The following is a 23085-nucleotide window of genomic DNA, read 5'->3' on the forward strand; positions in this document are numbered from 1 at the left end:
ATGGGAGTTGAGGGAGGTAATTATAGCCCAGCAAGGGGGCTCTGTAACTCGAAGAGGGCTTTGTAGGAAGGGTGAGGTTTCACTGAAAAGAGAGGGGCGCCCAGAGAGGGATGGAACCCAGAGAAGGCCTTGTGGTTTCCGGGATGGGCGGGAGGCTGGGTGAGGAGGACAGGGGCTCCTTGAAAGGTGAAAAGGAGGCTCCTGGAGCCCAGGAAGGGGAGGGGTCTCAGTCTAGGGTCTGTGGCTTAGTCCGGGCTGAGGAGGGCGGGGCCGGAGGTGTATTTGGAGAGCAGACTCGGGGAGCTGCCAGGGCCAAGGGCACAGCTCTTGGGATGGAAGGTTCTCTTGGCCCTTGGGCCCTCGGGCTTCTGAAGGAAGGGGAGCAGAGACCCTGCTCAGAAGTTTGGCCCTTCACAGCCACCGTCCCACACCTGATCCCACAATACATTAAGGCAACTTGGCTCCTAGGTATTTGGATTTTGCCACTGTTTATTAAGCCCCTCCCTGAGGTTTTTTACTCCTCAGGACAATCTTTGAGGTAGAAAAAAATACTCAGCTCATTTACAGATGGGAAGACAGGTTCAGAGAAACAAAGTAACCTGTCCCAAGATCCCACAGGAGGTGGCAGAAGTAGGTTGACCCAGAGTCTGACTCTGAACCATTGCTTTTTCATAACAAAGGGAAAAAAGTCTTGCTTATAAAATTAATCCCCAAATTCATCCATTCTATGATTAAAATTTTAAATGATAGAAGTAAGATCAAGAAATAATTACATAACATTATGTACTAGTTACTGTTCTAAACTAGATCTATAAACTCATTTTGTCCCCATGACAATCCCATGAGGCTTTATTGTAGATCATCCCCATTTTACAGACAGGAAACTCAGGTACAGAGAGGTCATTTATAAAGACATCTCAATGAGGACACCAGGGTTGAAACCCAAGCAATCTCCTTCAGGAGTCTGTTTGACTATACTGTTCAAAGTGAAAACCCACACTACCCCCATTCTTGGTAATAACCCTTACGTCAACATTTTCGAGTCCATTCATCTAGATCAGTGGTTCTCACCCCAGAGAGATTTTATCTGTTGGCCTGGGTGGGGCCTGGGCATGGGGATTTTTAAAAGCTCCCCAGGTGGTTCTAATGTGCAGCCAAAGTTGAGAACCTTAAATCTAGCTGTTGTGCTGAATGTTTGCACACAAGCAGCCACTTGTGTGCACACACCTGTATTTAACGTGTTGTCCTAGGTGTGCATAAAATGCTTTGTGTGTACACTAGGGTACCCGTCAGTGTTTTTCACTGAATGACTGGTTGTAAATTACCATGGGTTCTCTCAGTGACTGTTAGAGACACTATGTGAACCCATTCATTCAACCAATATTTCTTAAGCATCTACAAGATTCCAGGCACTGTCCCAGGCACCTGGGGATACAACAGTGAACAAGACAGATGGGGTTCCTGTCTGTGTGTGTATGGTCTGATGGAATTGACAGATTTGTTCTTATGTCTTTCCCTGTGGGTGACAGGGGTTGGGAACCCCTCAGGGGTTGCTGAAGGGTGAATGGCAGCCTGGGGGAACTTAAGAAGGTGACACTTGCTGTATGCATGGTGGATCACCTGGCCCTGTGTATAGATGTGTAGAGAGAGGGAGACTGAGGGCATGTTTCCGGGTGTGAATGAGTGTGGCTGACTGTGTGACATGTGTATAAAGGTGTACATGATCTGGGCCAGTGAAAATGCGGACAACAGTGTGTGTGCATGAGGGGGGAGGTGTGTGTGTGCCTGTGCCTTTGTGTATCTGGGTTTCAGCGTGTGGTTGTATCTGCCCTCTCTGTGCCTGTGCTCCTGTATGTTCCTTAAGAGGTGTGTGTGTGTGTGTGTGTGTTTATGTCAGTGGTATGCCCATGGCCCTGGGAGGGCTGAGTGCCATTGTAGGCACTGGCCAAGAATAGCACACAGATGGTAGCACATGCACACTGGAGCACTTGCGTGCATGTGCACACGCACACATGTACGCACACACACACAGCCAGCTGCTGCGAGGAGGAGGCTGGGTTCCAGTCCTAGGGCACAAACTCCCAGGGCCAAGAGAATTCTGCTTTGGGTGTGTGGAGGAGGCACAGCTGGGGCTGGAAACTCTAGAGTGGGAGGAAGGGAGGGAGAGAGGGAGGGAGGCTGGGGAGCCACATCCTTGATCTCTGGTCTGTTTCAGCAGTTCCGGACTTGGTGCTCTGGGTCTCTGTGTGACTCTGGGTCTCTCTAATGTCTGAATCTTGGATCTCTGTTTCTCTCTTCTGGGTTTTGGGCTCTGAGGCTGATCACATGACTCTGGGTCACCACCTCTGCAGCCTGCTTGGCTCTCTGCGTCCTCTTCCAAGTCTCTCTGTCTCTGCCTCTATGTCTGCCTCTGTCTCCGTGTCCTTCCTTGTCCTTGCCAGGTGGGAGGAGGGGGTCCAGTGCTCAGGGAGCAGGTGTCGGCTCACTCAGGCAGCAGGGAGTGAAGTTGAGGAGGGCACAGAGCCAGGAGCTCCTGGACACAGCCACACTCCAGGACACAAACTCAGGGTGCTTACAGGAACACACGACAACATACATGGAGAAGTAGGTTCTGGAGGACATATACACAGGTACACAATTCAACACACAGCTGCGCCCCACCACACACAAGGATGCCAAACACCGAGGGCCACGTGCAAAGAAATCACACGTACACAATGACAAATACTCATCTAGGCACACCCGGATATAGAGTCACAGGCATATGGCATTCTTCCACAGGAAAACCCAGGGCCATGGGCATACACACAGACACACACACACACACACACACACACCTTAAGGAACATACAGGCGCACAGGCACAAAGAGGGCAGACACAACCACACGCTGAAACACAGATACACAAAGGCACAGGCACACAGTTACGCTGGGGCAGTCACACTCAGAGCCACAATCAGGAGTAAGAAGGCAAATGAGCACAGACAGGCAAATACCCTCAAGGACAACCAGACACAGGCACAACAGGCGCGCTGAGGGACACACCCAGGCACAAGCAGATCATCCTCAGGTACACTACCCCCCCACCCCGGGCTCACTCTGGAGCACCTGGGGACACGCCCACGGACGGCGGGCGCGGGGACCCGGCGGCCCAGCGCACCTGGCGCCCATGGCTCGCCCCCGGGCGCCCCCAGGCGCCCCGCCTGTGCGTGCCCGCGCTAGCGTGCCCGGCCCGCGCGCGCCGCCACCTGTGGGAGGAGAGGTGCGCGCTGCGCCCGGGGCAGCCTGGCCGGCGCGGCGCGGGGGGAGCGGTTGCCATGGAGCACAGAGCGCGACCGCATACTAATGGGGCGGCCACGGGCGCTGCCCCCTGCCCGGCCCGCTCCCTCCGCCCACTCCTTCCTCCCGCTCAGCCAGAGTAGCCCTGGCCCCGCGGCTGGGCCCGCGCACCCTACTCCGAGAGCCAACACACCCCGCCGGCCTGGGGCCTGGGGCGGTCTGGAAGCCCGGGGATGGGAGGGGGGTCGCTGCGGGACCCCCAGAGGAGGCCCAGGCCAGGTGAAAGGCGGCGCAGGGCGAGGGCCTGGGGCGCTGCGGGGGCTGCCTGGCCTGGGCACGGGCACCAAACGGGCATTGGCAGCTGGGAGCGCAGGTGCTGTCTTGGAAACGGGGGTGGGGAGGGTAGCTAGGAGGGGGTGGCTATCCTGGGAGAGGGTGGAAATAAAGGGGGAATTTAACCCTTTCGTTGCCAGAGGGTCCTCCAGCCAGTCTTCCCCAGGCTTGACGGGGAGCGGGAAGAGACTTGACCAATCGCTAATACGGTCTGCACCCCTCACTTTCCATCTGCTTCCAGCATCTCTCCAGTTCTGGCAGGGGGCATCAGTTACCTTCCCTCCAGTCCTGCCCTTGTCTGACGGGTGAGGAGGAGGGGAGAGTGGAAGAGTGGGCTGAGGACTGGGGGCCAGAGGACAGCGGCACCAGAAGGGTTACACCTCCCTACACCTTAATCCCAGTCCCAGAGCCCCCCTTTCACTCAGCCTTGACCCCCTACCCTCTCAACCCCGCTGTTTTAATTGGCATGGAGGGGGCGTGGCAGTATCCCGGGGTGGGGGGAGCCGGCAGAGGGTTTGCAGGTAGAGGCAGTGGGAGGTGGGGGCTTAATAGAGGGGGGGAGCCAGGCGGTTGCCTAGCAACCCCACAGCTGTCTGTTGACCTAGAAGAAGCTGCGCTGTCTTGACACAGCTGGTGTTTACATGTAACCGAGGCTCTGGCTTACCGCTTGCTCGGAGGAAAGCTGAGGCAGTGCCCTGGTGGCAGCCTGGCCTCGGCTCCCGGCTGTGGTGGGCTCCGTGCCTGGTTCCTGCCTGCCCTCTACTTCAGCTCCCACCTCAAGTCCAACGGGAGAGAGGGTGGGAGGGCAGATCTCAGAGCCGGAGGCACTGGGGCTGGGGACAACTGATAGACACACACACACATACACATGGCACAAAACCCGAGGCCTTCAACACAGAAATGGTGGAAGACTGAAAAAGGACTGAGGGACAGGGGTGCTCAGTTTGTGCACAGATTTCAACCCCCACAGACAACTCCAGCATTTGCAGGAACGCATGGCCACAACAGACCCACGAAATCAAGCTGACAACAGGCACACACACTGGCACAGAGGTGCCCATGGACAAAATGACATCCAGGCAGACACACACAGACACACAGAAACAGAGTCATCAGGTGGCGGACATCCCAACATACAGACACACTCGCGGACCTCTTGGTAGAGAGGACAAACAGGCACTGACCATTTGATAGAGACACACACTCCAACACACCGCCACGCCGAATTCTCCGTGTGGTAACACCGGCAGCTAACACACCACCACAGTTCATTCCAGCCTAGGGTGTGCGGGTCTGCATTATGAAAGAAACCCAGCCTCACATACAGAGGAACATTCACACGGGGGAACACCCAACTCCCCATACTTTCATTGATTGCCCACAAGGTTTAAGGCAGGCAGTTGCTGACAGCACAGACATAAGCGAAGACACACCCAGGAGCCTAACATGTGATGGGACACAGGTCCCTGAAGAACCACGGGCCCTGACATGTCCCGCCCACACCCACACAAAACATGCCGGCCTAGGGTGTGAGCTGAGCTGAGACTCCTCCCTGCCCACAAGCCCTGAGTAGCAGCAGATGTGCCTTGGGGTCAGAGGGCCCTAGTGGCTCCAGGACCAGCTCCAGATGAACCCACACAGCCTGGGCTGTACCCTTGACCCTCAGCGCTAGGGAGGAAACAGCACCAGTTTCTTCCCCAGGAGCCCCCTACCCAGGCTAAGGGGGAAAGATATAGCCCATCCCCAGAACGCCCGGTTGGCAGCTCTGCCCTCCCAAGTCCCTGCCTGGACTGACAGAGGAGACATGGTCCTGCCCACAGGAGCCCTGGTCAGATGGAGCCCGTATCTCCCTCCCAGGCAGCTCTGGACACTACAGATACAGACACACACACAGCCCAGCATGTGGCAGCTCCCGGGAGGTTCTGGAGGGCTTCCTGACAGAGGTAAGCCTGGGGCCTGGTTTGGGAGCCCAAGAGGGAAGGAGGAGGGGGTGTGCTGAGGAGGGCCTCCTTATCTCACCCCACACCCGCCCCTCGCCCAGCGGTTCCTCCTCCCCCCAGGGCCCGAGGGGCCTGCTGGGGCCCCACAGCTCCATCAGCCCAAGCAGTGAGCAGGAGGAGGAGAGCGGATATTTTTAGCTTCTCTGCCACTGACATTTCGCAGCAGGCGACCTGGGGTGAAGCTGAGTGAGTGCTGAAGGCTGGGAGAAGCCGCCAGCGTCTTCCCGCCCCCGTGCACATGCACACACAACTGTGCACACACACAGACACATCCCCCAACACTCCCAACGCTCACCGAAGGGGCACAGCTTCAGGTACACAAGTTACGTGCGGATCTAGACACACACAGGCACACCTGTACACACACTCGGTTCACAAGCCACTTTAGCCTAAAACTGCACACACCTGGACAACACCAAAATGTACCCGTTCACACACCCAGATACACGCACACACAGTTCAGACATACAACACACTTCCCGCACATAGCCCAGCACGCGCCCATTCGCTCATCATTTAGTGGAGAAATAGGATTCAATGCCTACTGTGTGTTAGGCACTATTCTAAACACAAAAGATACCATGAAGAAAACAAACCAAAATTCCAGCCTCACAGAGTTTACATTCTGGTGGGGGAATGTTTGACCATAAATAAAAAATAGACAAAGTACCGTTTCAAGAACCACACATTTAACCCAATCCCCCAAAATGTACAACCACATATGTGAACAGCTCCCTCACATTCATTGTCCCACAAATACACAACTGCACACGCCACTCTTAGTCAAGACACACACACCACTCCACCTTGTACCTCAAAACAATCACAGACATGTACACAGCTGCACTCATATCCAATTATACACTTCACATATAAATACGCAAACACGATCCACACACACAAATCCAGCCACGCACACACTGTGCATAGCCATATAATTTACTTAGTGTACACAGAATACAGCCTCCACAACAGCATGTAAATGCAAGGTCATACAGCCTCCTCCACATACCTGAATGCACGCACACACACAGGCACGCAACCTCAGGGTAAATAAAATTCCTCTTCCTGCCTATAGCACACACACATGTACACATTCCCACAATCCTTCCCCTACCCAGGGAAGTCCAAGCCTGTGTGCCTGTGTTCACAGGTGTACATGCAGTGTCTTATCACACTCACAAGGTCACATACACACCTAACTCCCAAGCTCCAAAGATGCCACACACCCAAGTTCACACCCACCCCATTTTCTCTTAAGGTGAGTCTAGTCACTGCACACCACACGTGTGTGGTGCCCCCAAGATTCCAACCCTACGGACCCCAGGGTTTGGGGGGTTGAGTCCAGGCCTTAGAGAAACCCAGCAAGGGGCAAGACTCCCTTGGAGCTCAGAGTCTGCCCTTGGTGCCCAGGCTGGAGGTGGAGCCAGGAGAGTTTAAGCTTCTCAGATCTGCCACCAGGCCCCTCCCCAATTTGCTCTCCTCCCCGCCTCCCTCTCTTCCTCCTTTTTTTCAAAAAAATATTTATTTGGTTGCACCAGCTCTTAGGGCATGTGGGATCTAGTTCCCTAACCAGGGATGGAACCCAGGACCCCTGCATTGAAAGCACTGTCTTAGCCAGTAGACCACCAGGGAAGTCCCTTCCATCTCTTCTTGAGTTCCTTTCCTTCTCTTTGTCCATCTCCCCATCCCAGTAGCCCTTGGCCCAGAACCAAACTCTCCTTTTCTCTTCCAGGTTCTGCTGCCCCAGAGGGTATTGGTGCCCTTGTGATAAACAGACGGACTAACAAGCAGACAGACACATCACTTGGGACAAAAAAACCAAAGCAAAAGCCAGAGGTCATTATCGTATCCTGAAGAACTAGGAGGGAGAAACAGCTCAGTGGGTCACGGGAAGGCTAGGATAGGATGGACTGGCCCCTGGGCCAGCGCGCACAGCAGACATACTAGGCAGAGCGGCAGCCCTGGGTTCCAGTTCTGACTCTGCTGTGTTACCCTGGAGCAGTTTCTGCCCCTCTCTGGGTCACTCTTCTGCTTCTAACAAAGAGAGAGCTGCAGTTGGTGATTTCTGAGGCAACCAAAATTCTCAGAGACTCTGCAGCAGTTGTATAATATAACAGGGAGGGGGCCCGGGAGCCTTGGGAGTCTGATTAGAGTAATAAGAGGCCCCTCCTCAGGGGCTGCCCCAGCCCTGCAGCCTCCTCCCGCTTCTAGGCTGGACTCTCCCCTGGGTTGAAGCACCTGAAGCCAACAGCACCCCCTGCCCCCTGGTACCTATAAACACATGTGCTCCTCTAAGCCTGAGCCATGTGTTTCGCCCTCTCTGGACCTTAGGCTTTCCAGGCTTGTGTATTTAGGGGCTCACATTCGGGCTCTGTGCCGGTGAGCCAGTCTCTGTGTGCGCTGTCTGTCTGTCTGTCCAGCTGCCAGCAGCCTTAAGGCGCCAGGAGGAGAGGTGGGGGCGGGGAGGGAGGTAGCGTTGACAAGTTCCAATGTCTGGCTTTCCCTCCTGGAAACCCCGAGCTGGGGCTAGCCCCCCTTTCCCTTCCTGTCTCTCTCGCTCAAGCACGTCCCTTCTAAGAGCCCCTCACTGCAGACACCCCCAGTGGAACCAAGCCCAGATTTGCTGCCAAGAAGGCCGACATTTCTTCGACTTGCCACGTTAAAGGGGCCTGCACAGGCACGCACTCAAACCATCCCCGCCATGTCCTCCTCCTGTGCACATTCAGACGACCCGAAACACACAAAGACACGGTTGGACACAGCGGCCACCTGTGCACACAGGAGGTAGCACATGGAGCGCATCTGACCCCGGGCTCACAGACAAGTACAAACACAGCCATGTGCTCCCCCCTTCCTACACTCAGCTTCCCACAGACCCCGAAGCACGCCGTTTCCAGCACGCGGTGCTCACAAACACGCATAAACACAGTCACACACAGGGCCTTGCCGAGCAGAGAAACAAGTGCAAACCCGTAGCGTATTGTCTCCCTGCACCACACAGCCGCCACACCACCACGGCTGCTGCGGCCCCTGCGGATGCAACCCCAGGAACACAACACCCGGGCCGCCTCTTCTCTGCACACACAGCCCAGCAATCGACAGTCACACACGGTCATCCTCTGCGTGACCAGAGATAACCACGCTTACAAAGCCTGCCGGGCACAGAAAGACACTCCGTGCCCATGCCCTGGACATTTGGGCCAGCCTTCTCTGTTCCACAGTGTCTTCCTGGGACCTGCCTCAAATCCCAGCTGCAAGCATCCCTCTGGTGTACACACACAGACACTGTCCCCTGGGCAAACACAGAGGAGCTCAGACTCACAGTATCATCGTTATCCTCTTGGACACAATAACAAATTCACAGGGGGCCAACACACCCAGACACGAGGTGAGTACACAGACTCAGACACGCATGCTGAGCCTTTTATGCACACACCAATTCCTTGTCACTGACAGTTGTCGTCTTGTTGTCTTTCCTCGTGCTTACACAAACAACGCAGTGGTACCCCCCCACACCCCGTGTCTCACAAACCAGCACAAACTCACCCCACACAGCATCACCTGCACACACTGAGGCAAACAGACTCACACCAATCACCCCCACATGCCCCCCACCGCTTGCACACACAAGCATGCACGCAGCCACGGAGAGACCCAGCTAAAAGCCCACACACAGACACACCAGCCCCAGGCCCGCAGCCCCAGTCGCCTGGCCTCCCTTTCTTGGCTGGTGAGGGTGGGGAAGGACTGGGAAGGTTGGGGGCTGGCTCAGCCCTTGTTCCCTCCCTCCGCCGGCTGGCTCGCTCCTTCCTGTCTGGCAGAGTAAGCCAGCCGAGCCCCAGCTCCGGCAGCCCTGGCTGTTCTGGGCAAACTCTCTCGGCGGGCTGGTCTCGGCTGATGCCGTAGCAGCAGCAACAGCAGCAGGGGCGAGAAGGCTGCGGGCGGCTGCCAACGTGGCAGACGGCGGGCAGGGCGGCAGGAAGGAAGCTGGGCCCGTTCTGCGCCCACTCACTGGGGGAGACAAAAGCCAAGGGGGCTGGATGAGTAGGCAAGGCAGCTGGGCAGGGGGACTTCGTGCCCAGCCCGGGCTCTGGGCCTACATTGGCCCCAGACTCACTGGGTGACCTTGGAGAACTTGCTCCCCCTCTCTGATCCCGTTTCCTCCTCCTTCAGTGAGTGAACAGTCTGCTCTGTATGCTTCTTCCAGCTCCCAAACCTTGTATCCAATGCAGGGCAGAGAACTCAGGGGAGGGAGAGGTAGCTTCACTCCTTGGCCTCGGGCTAGTCCCTTCCCCTTTCAGACACTTAGCTTTTCAGTCCAGCAGTTAAACATCCCTCCCCTCTGTACTGCTGTCACCGTTGACAGGACGTTTTCATTCTACAAAGGTAGCAGCATTTTCCAGATAAGAAAACTAAGGTTCAGGGAGGTCAAATGATGCACCCTGAATATGGCAGGGCTGGGACAGCAGCTCAAGGCTTCTGATTTAGTCTCTAAAATCGATGTTGCCTCCTTTATCTTCCAGACATCCCACACCCTCCCTGGTATCCTGGCTGCCCCTCTAAGGCCCTCCCACCCATCGTCTTACCCTCCCACCAATCGTCTTACCCTCCCAACGGAGCCCTGAGCACCCCCCACCCCCACCTCCCAAAGCCACCTGGTTCTGCCCTGGGGAGTCAGGGTGCAAAGGCCAGACAGGCCTCCCACCAGCATTCCAGCTGCCACTGGGAACACAGCTGTCAGCAGGGCCAAGAGAGCCAAAAGTCACCTCCCAAACAGGCCCACATAATTGGTACATTGTCAGCTCAGAAACAGAGCTTCTCTGGGCTCTTGGGCAAGCCCCAGTCCTCTCTGGGCCTTGGTTTCTTCATCTGGCTGCAGTGCATTGGACTAGATGATTTCCAAGGGCCCTCTCAGCTTGGAATGTTGCCTGGGGAGTGACGGAGGAGAAAAGTGGCTGGGGGCGGCAGCTGTGGCAAGGTCCAGGCAGCTGTGGGTGGGCCTCAGGTATCTGACCTGAGGAATCTGGCCTCTGCCTCACCTGCTTGCTGGGGTCACAGCTGGGCCCTCTCCCACATCTTTGCAGGATGGCTGGGTGGACAGACAGATGGACAAACAAAGGTATGAAGGAGAGCGGCGGGGGAGGAAGGGGGAAGGAGACTCTCAAGCAGTGCTCCAGGGGCTGAGCACCCCCTGTGGAGGGAGGAGGACAAAAGGTGGAGGGAGCCCCCCACCAACCCCCCCCCACCCGGCCGCCTTTATTTACTGGACAAACTCCTGCTGCTTACTCTGCCCAACAGCACAATCTGTGGGGAGGACAAAGGTGGGACACATGGTTACCTGAGTGGGGTGAATGCTGTGGTATTAGTCCTGGGGGCCAGGGAGGAGACACCCAGCTCAGCTGTGGGAGTGAAGAAAGGCCTCTAGGAGTTGGAGGGTTCACAGGTATCATGCTCAGCCTTCCAGGTTACATCAGGGTAAGCCCGGAGACGTGTGCGCCTTTCAATGTGAGTCTGTGTGGGGTGCAATTACTATCCCATTTTACAGATGGGGAGGTCAGTGCTCAGAGGTGGCAAGACGGAGCCAGGCCTTACATCCTGGCCTGCCTGACTGCAAAGCCAGAGTTGTTTTTGTTTGTGTGTGTGTGTGTGTGTGTGTGTGTGTGTGTGTGTGTGCGCGCTATGCCACACAGCCTCCTGAAGGAGTGAATTGCTAATGGTGGCATTTCAGATTTCAGATGTAGTGACAGCAAACCAGAGAAGAGGTTCTGGACAGATGGCTCCCAATCGGGTCCCTGCCTCAGGCTAGCAGAGCAGAGGTTTGTCAGGGCAAGCGAAGCGCCCTGTCCGTTCCTCTCCTGTGTGGGATGTAGGCCGGTCCCCCCCACATACTCCCTTCACCATCCCCCTGCAGCCCTTTGGCCCTGCCTGGGTGACCTGCGTGAGCTCAGCTTCCCAGCAGCTTGGCGGAGGAGGCAGCCAGGGCAGAAGGCTGCCTCTGCCCTCTCCCTGCTTGGCAGTGCCAAGGGAGGTGGGGCCGTGGAGGGGCGGGGGGCCTCCCAGCCACCAGACCTCCAGTCTTGTCCCCCAACTCGGGCGCCCCTGGGGTGTGCTGCGGCAGACCAGTCTGGGACAGGTGGTGCCGGGCTGGGGCACGCTGGTCAGGCCCGTCCCGGTTGCTGCAGCCTTGTTGAGCTGCCATTAACAAGTGGCCGGAGGTTGCCTTGTCTCCATGGAGACCAGACAGTCAGTGCGGCTCTGGGGTGAGGGCCGTGATTAGTGAGTGTCAGCTTTGCCAGCCCTGCTCTTCCCACCACCCGCCTGCCGCTGGGCTCAGAGACAACAGGCCTGGCCGGGGGTGGGGAAGGACGGGGAGGGTCTCCAGGGCCCCCACAGGCATGGGGGCTTCCAAGCCTGGGCCTGGGTACTGTCTTTGTCTCAGTTCGTCCCCCTCCCTCCCCAGTCCGTCTTCCACACTGCCCCCAGGGCAAGCTTCCTAAAACACAAGCTGAATCCTGACACTGCCTCCCTTAAGAACTTTCCACGGCTCCCCATTTCTTGGAGGCCAAGAGTCAAATTCCTTATCATGGCATTCAAGGCCTGCCTTCCTTCTTTCCTTCACTTATTCGTACCAAAAAAAAACATCTTGTTTTGAGCACCTACCGTGTTTCAGGAAGCCTGCCAGATGCAACGTGGTCCATGCAACAAGGTGACAGAGGAACTTCCCATCTATTGAGAAAAACGCACTACAAACAAAATACAAATCAGTAGATAGCCGATGACAGCTCTGCGGAGGGCTAGAAGGGCATGGAGCGGGTATGCTGGTAGAGAGTAATCTACAGGGGGGGCCACCCTCCCTAGAGGGGCTCACAGTGGCCTCTCTGAGGAGGCAACGTTTCGCCCAAGTCACAGACATTGATGGGGACCCAGCAGTGGGGAGGGCATTCCGGGGAGCAGCCAGCACTGGGGGCCCATCTTCCGCCCTGGCCTGCCCCTCCTCCCCTACTTCTAACCCCACCCATGTTTCCTCTCTTGGTGAAAGGCAGCAGGCTATCAGAGGGAGAAACCTCTGAGTTATCGCCAACTCTTTCTTTTTCACCCTGTGCTCACTTCTCATCAATCGTGCGTCTTGTCAATGCTTCTCGCTCCTCACTGCACCGCAGGCCCCATCATTTTCACTTGACTCTCACACCTGCCCCCTAACGGGCTTGTCCCTTCACTCACAGATTCCGTCTTTCCTCTGCTCAGGGTTGAGCGCCCCCTATGTGCTGGGCCTGGTGGTCCCTGAGCAGGTGGTCGCTCAGCCAGAGTTTAGTCACGAGTCCCCAAGAGGAGAAGACCTAATCTAGGCCTGGCTGGGGTGTGCCCAGGAGGGCTTCCAGGAGGAAGCATGGCTAGACGGAGACCAGAGGGAGGACAAGGAATTAGCCCACGAAGGGAGGGGGGAAGACATTCCACGCAGAGGAAGGGGCCTGGGGGCAGTCAGGAAGGAAGAGGTCAGGGCCTGATCTGCAGGCTGCTGGGGGAGCCCCTGGGGGACTTTAACCTCCGGGGCACACGCTCAGATTCGCTCCCCGACATCCAGTCTCTCCCCTTCCGGTTCATGCTCCATCCACACTACAGTTAGAATCATCTTCCTAAAATAGGCACAATCATGTCCCTTCCCAGCTCTTAAAGGCCTGCTCTGTCCCCGGCCCTTTAAAGTCCAAACTCGGGCAGCAAGGCACTGGAGGCCCTTGAAACCGCCTTTCCAGCCTCATTTCCAATCACTCCTCCCAGCTGACTCTGCCCAGCCACACCCAAACAGGTCATATCCTCCTGGTCTCTGGGGCCTTATCCCTGGCGTGTCTTCCCCCACTTCTCCAGGTGAAGTCATCCTTCAGAGCCCAACTCAGATGTCCCCACCTCCAAGAAGCCTCTCCTGATTCCTGTTGCCCAACAAAAACAGATTTCTCCTCTCCACCCCCATTCCACTTAATTACAGACAGCTAATAGTCATCGGATGCTTTTTTCTATATGCTAAAGTGAAAGTCACTCACTGGTGTCCGACTCTTTGTGACCCCAGGGACTATACAATCCATGAAATTCTCCAGGTCAGAATACTGGAGTGGGGAGCCATTCCCTTCTCCAGGGGATCTTCCCAACCTCGGGATCGAACCCAGGTCTCCCACACGCAGGCAGATTCTTTACCAGCTGAGCCATCAGGGAAGTCCTTCTATATGCTAGACTTTATATATGTAAGCATTTCATGTTCATGATATTATTTCATCCTCATGGATATCTTAAAAGAAAATATCTTATCATCATCTCTACTTTACACACATGAAACTGAGGCTTGGAAAAGTTAGGTGACTTGCCCCATTTCTAAAGGTAATAAGAGAGAGAGCTGAGGCTCAAACCCAGGAAGCTGGGGGCCACAGTTCAGTGCTTATTCCTTAGTCCACCTTGCCCTAGTATGGTTTCTAGCCATGCCTCTGACTTTCCTTGCAGACTAGCAGCACTTAGCCGGCAATCTCCAAGTCTGATTCATCCAGGGTCCCCAGGGCCGAGCATATGGCTCTATGTATGGAAGAGGTGTGCAAATGTCTGTAGACAGAATAAATAACTTTAGTAAGACAGCTACTACTGGCTCTTTCCTGGTGGTCCAGTGGTTAAGAACCACCTTGCAATGCAGTGGACCTGGGTTTGATCCCTAGTCGGGGAACTGAGATACCACATGCTGCGGGATGTGCCACATCTAGAGATTGGCCACAACTATAGAGTATCCCGTGTGGCAACAAAAGATCCCACGTGCTGCAACTAAGACCCAACATGGCCAAGAAAAAAAGAATGCTACTAGAGGGTGGTGAGTGGGCTCACAGACAGGTTTCTGAGGGTAAATCAAACAGTTTTATCCTGAGTGGATCTGGTCATCATGCTGGGGCCACACCATGCCCATTCTAAATCTGGCCCCTCGTCCAGCCCCAGTTGGTCACCAAGGTGCTGGTGACCTTGGGATTCCTATCCTTTGGCTGGCAGCCCCTTTGGGATCAGACAGATCCAGCTTTGAATCTCAGCTGTGCCCCTAGATATAGTTCTGTGACCCCCAGGTGACTTTATCTCTCTGAGCCTCAGTTTCTTCATCTTCAAAATGGGCTCAATAGTGCCTGCTTTGCAGGGCTGTTGTGAAGATAATGGAGAGCAGAGAGTCTTACTATTTCCCAAGGGACCACGATAGGCTTTGTCATTTCTTCTTAATTAGTTTGATCTTTAGGCCCAGGCAACCAGGGAAGTAGGAACCCCCACATTTCAGAGGGTCTACTTTCAGCCTCCTCTACTGGCTCCTTCCCTCACCGAAGGAGGAGTCAGAGAGAGGTCAAGAGGCCATGCCCACCTGAAGCCCACCTCCACCCCCTCTAGACCACCTCTGGGTACCCAGATCCCCAAAGCCCTTGAACGAGGTCCCAGAGCCTGAATGGCCCTAGCCTAAACCAAACCCCACTGCAAGGGTAGATTCCTAGGCCTTTGAGCTGGCCACGGAGCAGCTGTTTGCTGCTGGGGACCGATGAACAGAGCTTGAACAGGCTGATGGTGAGGCAGGGAGGGGATGTGAGAGAGAGGCTTCCAGTATACTCTTCTTAGGGGTCGGCTCATCCTGACTAATATTCACGTATGACCTGAAAGGCAGGCATTATTAACACCATTTTAGAGATAAAAAAACTGAGGCTTGGACCAGAGGAGCAACTCCAAAGTCTGTTCGTTTTGCTGCCTCGGAGGTGGCAGTGATTTATATCTAAATGCTTTATACCCACTGTCTCATTTAATCCTCACAACAACCCTATGCTTTAAGTAGTATGATCATTCCACTTTACAGATGAGGAAGCAGAGGCACGGAAGGGTTAAGGGATTTGCCTCAGGTCACACAGCCCACAAGCGGCAGAGCTGGGAGCTGAACCCTGGCAATCAAGCTCTTAACTCTAGGCTCTGCTGCCTATTACCATTTGCAGAGGCAGAACTCAGTGCCTTAACTTGGCTCCCAATCACTCTGCCTCAGTCATCTATCTGAGGAACGGGCTTCAGGGAAGATGCTCTGAGTGCCCCCTGGTTGTAAAGCCAGGAAGAGGCAGAAATGAGATCCAAGCTGAAGGGAAGGCCCTGTGGAAGGAGCTGGACTCTGCTTTTTATGCAGCTCTAGGATAGCTGGGCAGGGCCCTGGGGGATAGCTCCAAAAGACACCCCTCTAGCCTGAGCTCACAGCCATGCTCTCCTTTGCAGCCTGCGGCCTGAGAAGATGGCGCTTTCCCAGGGCCGAGGCAGAGGCAACAGCCCCCCGCCCCCGCCCCCGCCTTCCCCTTCAAGACTCAGCTGTGGGGTGGCTGCCCAAGCTCCCGCCTCTCCCACTCCCTGGCCAAGTTGCTGCTCTGTGGTCACCTGGACCCAATTTCCTCCTTCCTGCCTCCTCCCATCTCTGGGAAGCACCCTGGGCTGCCCTGCCAATTTCCAAAGGCTTCTCCCCCAAGAAGCCATCTCTGTCTTCCCTTACCGCCACTCCCAGGTCTCCTACCCCTACTGGGAACACTCCAACTCCTCCCCTCCAGCCCCACACGTAGAGAGAATCACTTGGACCATCAGCCCATTTTCCATTTGGTTCCTGGCTGAACACTGGGTCCCCCGGCCAGATTGTGCGTTCCCTTTGCTAGGGTGGTTATCACATTGTGTGCTTTCCTCTCCCCCCATGGTGCCTGGCAAGGGAGGAGCCCGGAGCCAGTTTCCTGTGCTCCAGGAACTGAAACTTGGTGCTCAGAGGCCTGGAGCCAGCATCACCATTTGTCAAGCTTTGGAGGCCAACCGACTCTTCATTTTAAGTGAAGAAACCAAGGAGACCCAGGGACGGGAAGGAATTGCCGAGGGTCACCCAGAGGCCAGACCTAGCTCTTCTGACTCTTAGGCCCAGGCTCCTGATGCTCCATCTGGATCAAGTTTCTAATCCTTCCAGGCCCTCATTTTCAGGCATGAAACCAAAATCATCCCTGACGATATATTGTCAGAACCTGAGGGGTTAATTCTGCCTCAAATGCCATATCTGGAAAAGTCCCAAAGGGATTATTATCCAACCTCCTTCCATCCCCCCAACCCACCCATTTTATAAACAAGCAAACTGAGACCCAGAAAGCAGAAGGACCTCCTCAAGGTCACAATGAACTGGAGCTAGAGCTGAGATCAGGTTCCATGTCTAATTCTTCGCAGGAGAATTAAGCATCACCAACTAATTCATTCAAAAATTTTGAGAGCTTAATGATGCTAAGCTCTGTGCTGAGTACTAAGAATATAGGGGTGAAAAAAGACAGCCATAGCTGGATGAGACATGCGGGGACTCCTGGGTACAGAAAATGTTTAGTGTCATGATGGTCTGGGTACCGGTTACATGGTGTGTTCCTTTTGTGAAAATTTATCAAGCTGCATATTTCTATATGCGCAGTTTTCGGAATGTCTATTTCAATACAAAGTTTTTAAAGAAGACCTTCACAGGCACTGAGTTCAGAGAGCTACAGCATGCAAGAGGAGATGAGATGTTAAACAACTAATTACACAAATAATTGCTTAATTACAATTGTGAAAAGTGCTGCAATAAAATAGAGGGTGCTTTGGGCTATGGAGTGGGAGGAACTGATCTAGTCTTGGAGCAGTCAAGGAAGTCTTCTCAGAGGAGGTGAGGGATAAGCTCAACTGTCAGGAATAAGCAGGAGAAACTTCCCTGGTGTTCCAGAAGTTAAGAATTTGCCTTCCAATGCAGGGTATATGGGTTCAATCTCTGGTCAGGGAACTAAAATCCCGCATGCCATGAGGTAATTAAACCTACTGCTGCTACTGCTAAGTCGCTTCAGTCGTGTCCGACTCTGTGTGACCCCATAGATGGCAGCCCACCAGGCTCCCCCGTCCCTGGGATTCTCCAGGCAAGAACACTGGAGTGGGTTGCCATTTCCTTCTCCAATGCATGAAAGTGCAAAGTGAAAGTGAAGTCGCTCAGTCGTGTCCGACTCTTATCGACCCCATGGACTGCAGCGCACCAGGCTCCTCCGTCCATGGGATTTCCTAGGCAAGAGTACCGGAGTGGGGTGCCATTGCCTTCTCCGAATTAAGCCCACACCCCACAACAAGAAAAGCCCAGGCACTGCAGTGAGAAGCCCTTGTAGCACAACTAGAGAAAGCCTGCATGCCACAACGAAAGACCCCGCCTACCACAGTAAAGACCCAGGGCAGCCAAAAAATTAAAAATAAAAAAAATGAAAAAATGACTAGGAATTAGAGCAGGAATGAGTCTCAGCCCCTACCTGACAACACACCGCGATGAATCAGGGACCTATATGAGAAAGCTAACACTATAAACTCCTAGAAGAAAATAAATGGGCGTACCTTCAGGATCTTGGGATAGGCAAAGATTTCTTAGGCATCAAAAGTACTCAACATGAAACAGAATTATCAGGGCATGGGGAATAGCATTCAAGACAGAGAAACAGTGTGTGTGAAGGCCCAGAGGAAGGAAGGGGCAAGGTGTGTTGGAAAAAACTGAGAAAAGGCCAGAAGACATGGAGGCAGAAAAAGTGCAAGAGGAGGCAGAAGCCAGACTACCCAGGACTTTATGGGTTGGGTTTGGAGTTGGGACTTTATCCTGAGGGTGCTAGGCCCTGAAAGGAAGGTTCTGAATAGGGGGAGTGGCAGGAGAAGCAACTGAAGCAACAGTTGGGGGATAACTTGACCTTAACCTGGGTTTGCAGAGTGCTACCTCTTTTGATGTGTCTGGGATTGCAAGGGGTTGCCCACACAAAAAAGAGAATAAAAGGGAACACTCGCCTTCTTCCCTGCTCAGCAACTAGACAAGGCCAGGCTTGGATTCTGCTTCCTTGCAGATCAAGATGTAGTTTTACAACCTGAAAAGTCACTTCATGCAGGTGCCAGGATGAGGCGGGGCATGGCAGGTGGGGACTTGGGCTGTGAGGCTCTGTCCTGCTGGGCCCAGCCCTGGTCTTGGAGCAGCTGGAGTCTGCCAGCTCCCACTCACGCCTCAGCTCTGGCTATAGCCCCACCTCACCCCTGCTCAGCACCTGTGCCTCCTCCCCTCCTCCTCCCATCTCGTCCTCCCTCAGAGGACTGCAGAGGCCCGGCAGGAGGAAAGAGCACAGAGGTCAGGGGTTTCTTCTGCCTACTTCCACTCCCACCCGCATACCAACATACCTGCGCCAGAGCTGAAGTGGGACTCAGGCAGCCAGGTCCCAGCATCACTCAGGCCTCCTGCCTGCAAGGCGCTCAAGAAGGGCACCGAGGATCTTCCCTGGTGGTGCAGTGTGTAAGAATCCGCCTGCCAGTGCAGGGGACGCAGGTTCGAATCCTGGTCTGGGCAGATTCCATGCGCTGCAGAGCAACTAAACACAGGCTCTATGGTCCTAGAGGCGCAACTACTGAGACCCCCGTGTGCCTAGAGCCTGTGCTCTGCAACAAGAGAGTAGTGGGTGCGAGGAGAAGCCTGCGTACCCCAAAGAAGAGTAGCACCCACTCTCTGCAAATAGAGAAAGCCCACACAAAAGCAACAAAGACCCAGCGCAACCAAAAAAAAAAAGAGAAAGGCGCTGAAAGTGGTGCCTCCATTCAATATTACCTACACTTTCTGAGCTGCACTCCAGGCAGGGGCTAGAGTTAAGAAGGTGTTGTTCCTGCTCTCCCGGAACTCTAGGGGTAATGGGGGAAAGGGTGCAACCATATTACAAGTGCTTTACAGAGGTGCAAAGTGCAAGTGAGCCTGGAAAGTCAGGCTGATTTTACTTGGGGAACAGAGTGTGAATATCAAGCAAGATCTCCTCCAAGAGGTGATATTTGAGCTGGGTCATAAAGAATAGTAAGACTGACTGTAGGAAATGCTCTTTATAGCAGAGGAAAGGGTAAGAATTAAGGGAACTACTGGGAGTGTTGGGTGCTGTGCTCAGCACCCTATTTATTCATTTAATCCTTATGATGAATCTATGAAGAAGTATTATAATTATGCCCATTTTCCCAGATGTGGTAACTGAGGCTTAGAGAAGGGAACTGATTTATTTACAAACTTCCACATCTGGTAAATGGCAAAATTCAGACTTGAACCTAGGTCTTCCATGCTCTTAACTTCTACGTAGAGTGGTTTGGGCAAAGGACATGTGGAGAAGGGTAGCCGGTGAGACTGGGGGGTGGGGAGACTGCTGGGGGAGGCAGAGGTTTGGGTGGTAGAAGCCTTGGTGAGAAGTGCAGCCTTTATCCAGAGAGCAGTGGGGAGCCATGCAAGGTTCATTAGTGAGGGAGGGAGTAAAGAGGGATGGGACACACAATTAGCTTTCTGTTTTTATTTATTACCACTTTTAAGTGACTTCCCTGGTGGCTCAGATGGTAAAGCGTCTGCCTACAATGCCGGAGACCCAGGTTCGATTCCTGGGTTGGGAAGATCCTCTGGAGAAGGAAATGGCAATTCATTCCAGTACTCTCGCCTGGAAAATCCCGTGGATGGAGGAGCGTGGTAGGCTATACAGTCCATGGGGTCGCAAAGAGTCCTAAATGACTGAGTTCATTTTCACCACTTTTAAACTTTATTTATTTATTTTTGGCTACACTGGGTCTTCACTGCGGTTCACGGGCTTCTCACTGAGGTGCCATCTCTTGTCACAAAGCACAGGCTCCAGGGTGTGAGGGCTTCAGTAGCTGTGGCGCATGGGCTTGGTTACTGCATGGCATGTGAGATCTTCCTGGACCAAGGATGGAACCTGTGTCCCCTGTATTGGCAGGTAGATTCCTAACCACTGGACCACTAGGGAAGTCCCCAGCTCAAAGGAGGAGAAATTAGAGACAGAGAACCCTGTGTAAGAGTTGCTACAAAAATCCAAGGAAAAGATGGGGGTTGAAAGATGGAGAAGACGGGGTGCACTGGGAGATGGCAAGCAGAACCTGGGGGCTAAATGGCTCCGGCAGATGAAGTGGAAGGAGAAATCACAGATGATGTCCCAGGTTTGGGGCCTGTTATGTTCCAGAAAGAAGCTTAATAACAGGTCTTTAACAATATATTGGGTACCGCCTCCCTTAATCAGGGCTTTGCTCCACACATGTCACCTGCAAAACTCACCCCTGGATGGCGCTCTTGTTGGTGTTCAGTCGCTCAGTCTTGTCTGACTCTTTGCGACCCCATGGACTGCAGCATGCCAGGCTCCCCTGTCCTTAACCATCTCCGGGAGCTTGCTCAAACTTGACCATTGAGTCAGTGATACCAACCAACCATCTCATTCTCTGTCGTCCCCTTTTCCTCCTGCCTTCAATCTTTCCCAGCATCAGGGTCTTTTCTAACGAGTCAGCTCTTCACATCAGGTGGCCAATGTATTGGAGCTTCAGCTTCAGCATCAGTCCTTCCAATGAATATTCAGGACTGATTTTCTTTTAGGATCAACTGGTTTGATCTTCTTGGAGTCCAAGGGATTCTCAAGAGTCTTCTCCAATACCACTTAGTCTTTTCCAAATACCTGAATGCATTCATCACTTACTTTTGCCCTTGTTCACCCGATACATATGGAGCACTTACTGTATGCCAGGTATTCTGGAGCTAGGATGGACAAGGAACAAACTGAACTAGCCTCATTAGTGGCTTAATGATTCCAACCTGGGGTCTGCATCTGAATCCTGGTTCTGCTACTTCTTGGACCGAGTCCTGGCTCAGCTTCCAGTTTGTTTGTGACTTCAGGTACATTACTCTATCTTTCCTTTTCTCAGTCTCCTCATCTGTAAAATGGGAAAACTAACCGTACCCAGCACGGGGATTAAATGGGTTAATACATGGGAAGTCGCTGGCACTGGGTAAGCATTTTGTGTCAGCTATTATTATTACAGAGTTCACCTTTTAATGGGGAGACAGATCCAATTACACAATTAATTATTTAATTACAACAGGGATAAATACCTTGAAGGAGCAGCACAGTCTGGAGGTGAGAGAGGGCTCCCCAAAGTGAGGGATGGTCCCCGCTGAGCACTGGGGTTGGCCAGTTTAAGGGTAAGGGAGAGGGGTCTCAGAGGTGGCCTACCCTTAGGCAGATGGAGGTGCTGAGAGGTTTGTATTTCTGTTAACTTTCCCTCTTTGAAACCTCAAAATGGTGCTGAGAAGTAGGTCAGGCAGATACTCTGCCCCCATTTCCTGAAAGGGCACTAAGATCTAGAGAGAAACAGGGACTTAGCTGGTCAGTGACAGAGCCTCCTGGTTGTTGCTCTGATCCAGGGGGCTGGAGGGGACAGGCTGAGAAGAGGCCTTTGTCCCTCTGTCTGCTGGGGCGGGAGCAGCAGGAACTGAGGCCGCAGCTGGCCACCATTCCTTCCCCTGCCAGCAGAGCAAGTCCAGGCTCATGGCAGGGGCTGGGAATGTTCCTTTCGTCTTTTTTTTTTTTTAAGGCACTTTAATCAACATTAAGCTGTGACTTCAAACAGACACAGCTCCCAACTGTCCTCCATAACCCTGGGTCTCTCCAACTCCCCAGGGTAAGCCCCCCCAGGCAGCCAAGTTTCCAGGAAAGGGAATGAGGCCTGGCCTTGGAATCTAAAGACTTTGTGGTGAGTCCTGGCTCAGCCTCCAACTTGCTGTGTGACCTCGGGCAGGTCACCAGCCCTCTCTGGGCTCCAAGTGTCCTCTGCAAAACAGGGAAGGGAGGGTTGAAGGACATCAGGTGGTGGGGGAGGGTGGTGGTGGTGGTAGTGGTGGTGGGGGGAGCCCAGTAACCGGGTTCAGCCAGCTGCAGCCGCTTTGCTGCCCTTCAAGCTGGAGGCACTGTGGCCCCGGGGGTCCGGAAGCCGGGGACAGGCAGCCTTTCATCTCTGCTGGCCCAGGGTCGCTGCAGGTTGGCAGGCCCCACATCCCGAGATCGCGTTTCAGGCTGGAAGGGGCCTTCCTGTGACCTTAGCGGGCCAGCCTGGCCCCTGCCCCCTCCTCCCCATTCTCACCAGAGGGAAGCAGGCAGCATCCCGCCCAAGGTCACTGGCCAGCAAGTGGCTGTCCTTCGGCCTGCCCTTCCCTCCCACCCGAGCCAGCCCCCACCGGCCTCCCACTGTAAAGCCTCAGGTCTCCTGGGCCATTAGGAATCTGCCAAGCGAGGCGTGGTCTTTTTCCTCTCTCTTGTTTCTTGGCTTGTTTTCCCAGTTCTCCAACAGCCGCCTCCTGCAAAAGCCTCCGGGTGCGTGTACAGGAACATTTTTCTTTAAAAAAAAAAAAAAGAGAGAGAGAAATGCAGCCACAATTTGGGTAAAAAAGCAACCAACTCCTTAATCCTTCCCTGTAACCTCTGGCTCCTCAGCAGGGTTGGCTCCAGCCGCTGGGAAGGAAGGCCCTGCTGGGGTGAGAGGCCTGGGCTTGTTTCCCGCCCACCCCCTCCTCACCCGCCTCTGCTCTCCTTCAGGGTTTCGTCTGACTTCTGGAGCCAGGAGGAGATGAGCTGCAGGGCTCAGC

The 23085-nt window shown here is 54.1% G+C and overlaps 1 non-coding gene across 1 annotated transcript; it reads left to right on the forward strand.

Moving 5' to 3' along the window:
- The first annotated feature begins 19985 nt into the window (after positions 1-19985).
- Positions 19986-20057, forward strand: TRNAC-ACA. The gene has a single exon. It is a non-coding gene; the product is annotated as a tRNA-Cys (tRNA).
- The last annotated feature ends 3028 nt before the right edge of the window (positions 20058-23085 follow it).

The sequence above is a fragment of the Bos indicus x Bos taurus genome, chromosome 2 (assembly GCF_003369695.1).
Source record: "Bos indicus x Bos taurus breed Angus x Brahman F1 hybrid chromosome 2, Bos_hybrid_MaternalHap_v2.0, whole genome shotgun sequence".
Taxonomy (NCBI): domain Eukaryota; kingdom Metazoa; phylum Chordata; class Mammalia; order Artiodactyla; family Bovidae; genus Bos; species Bos indicus x Bos taurus.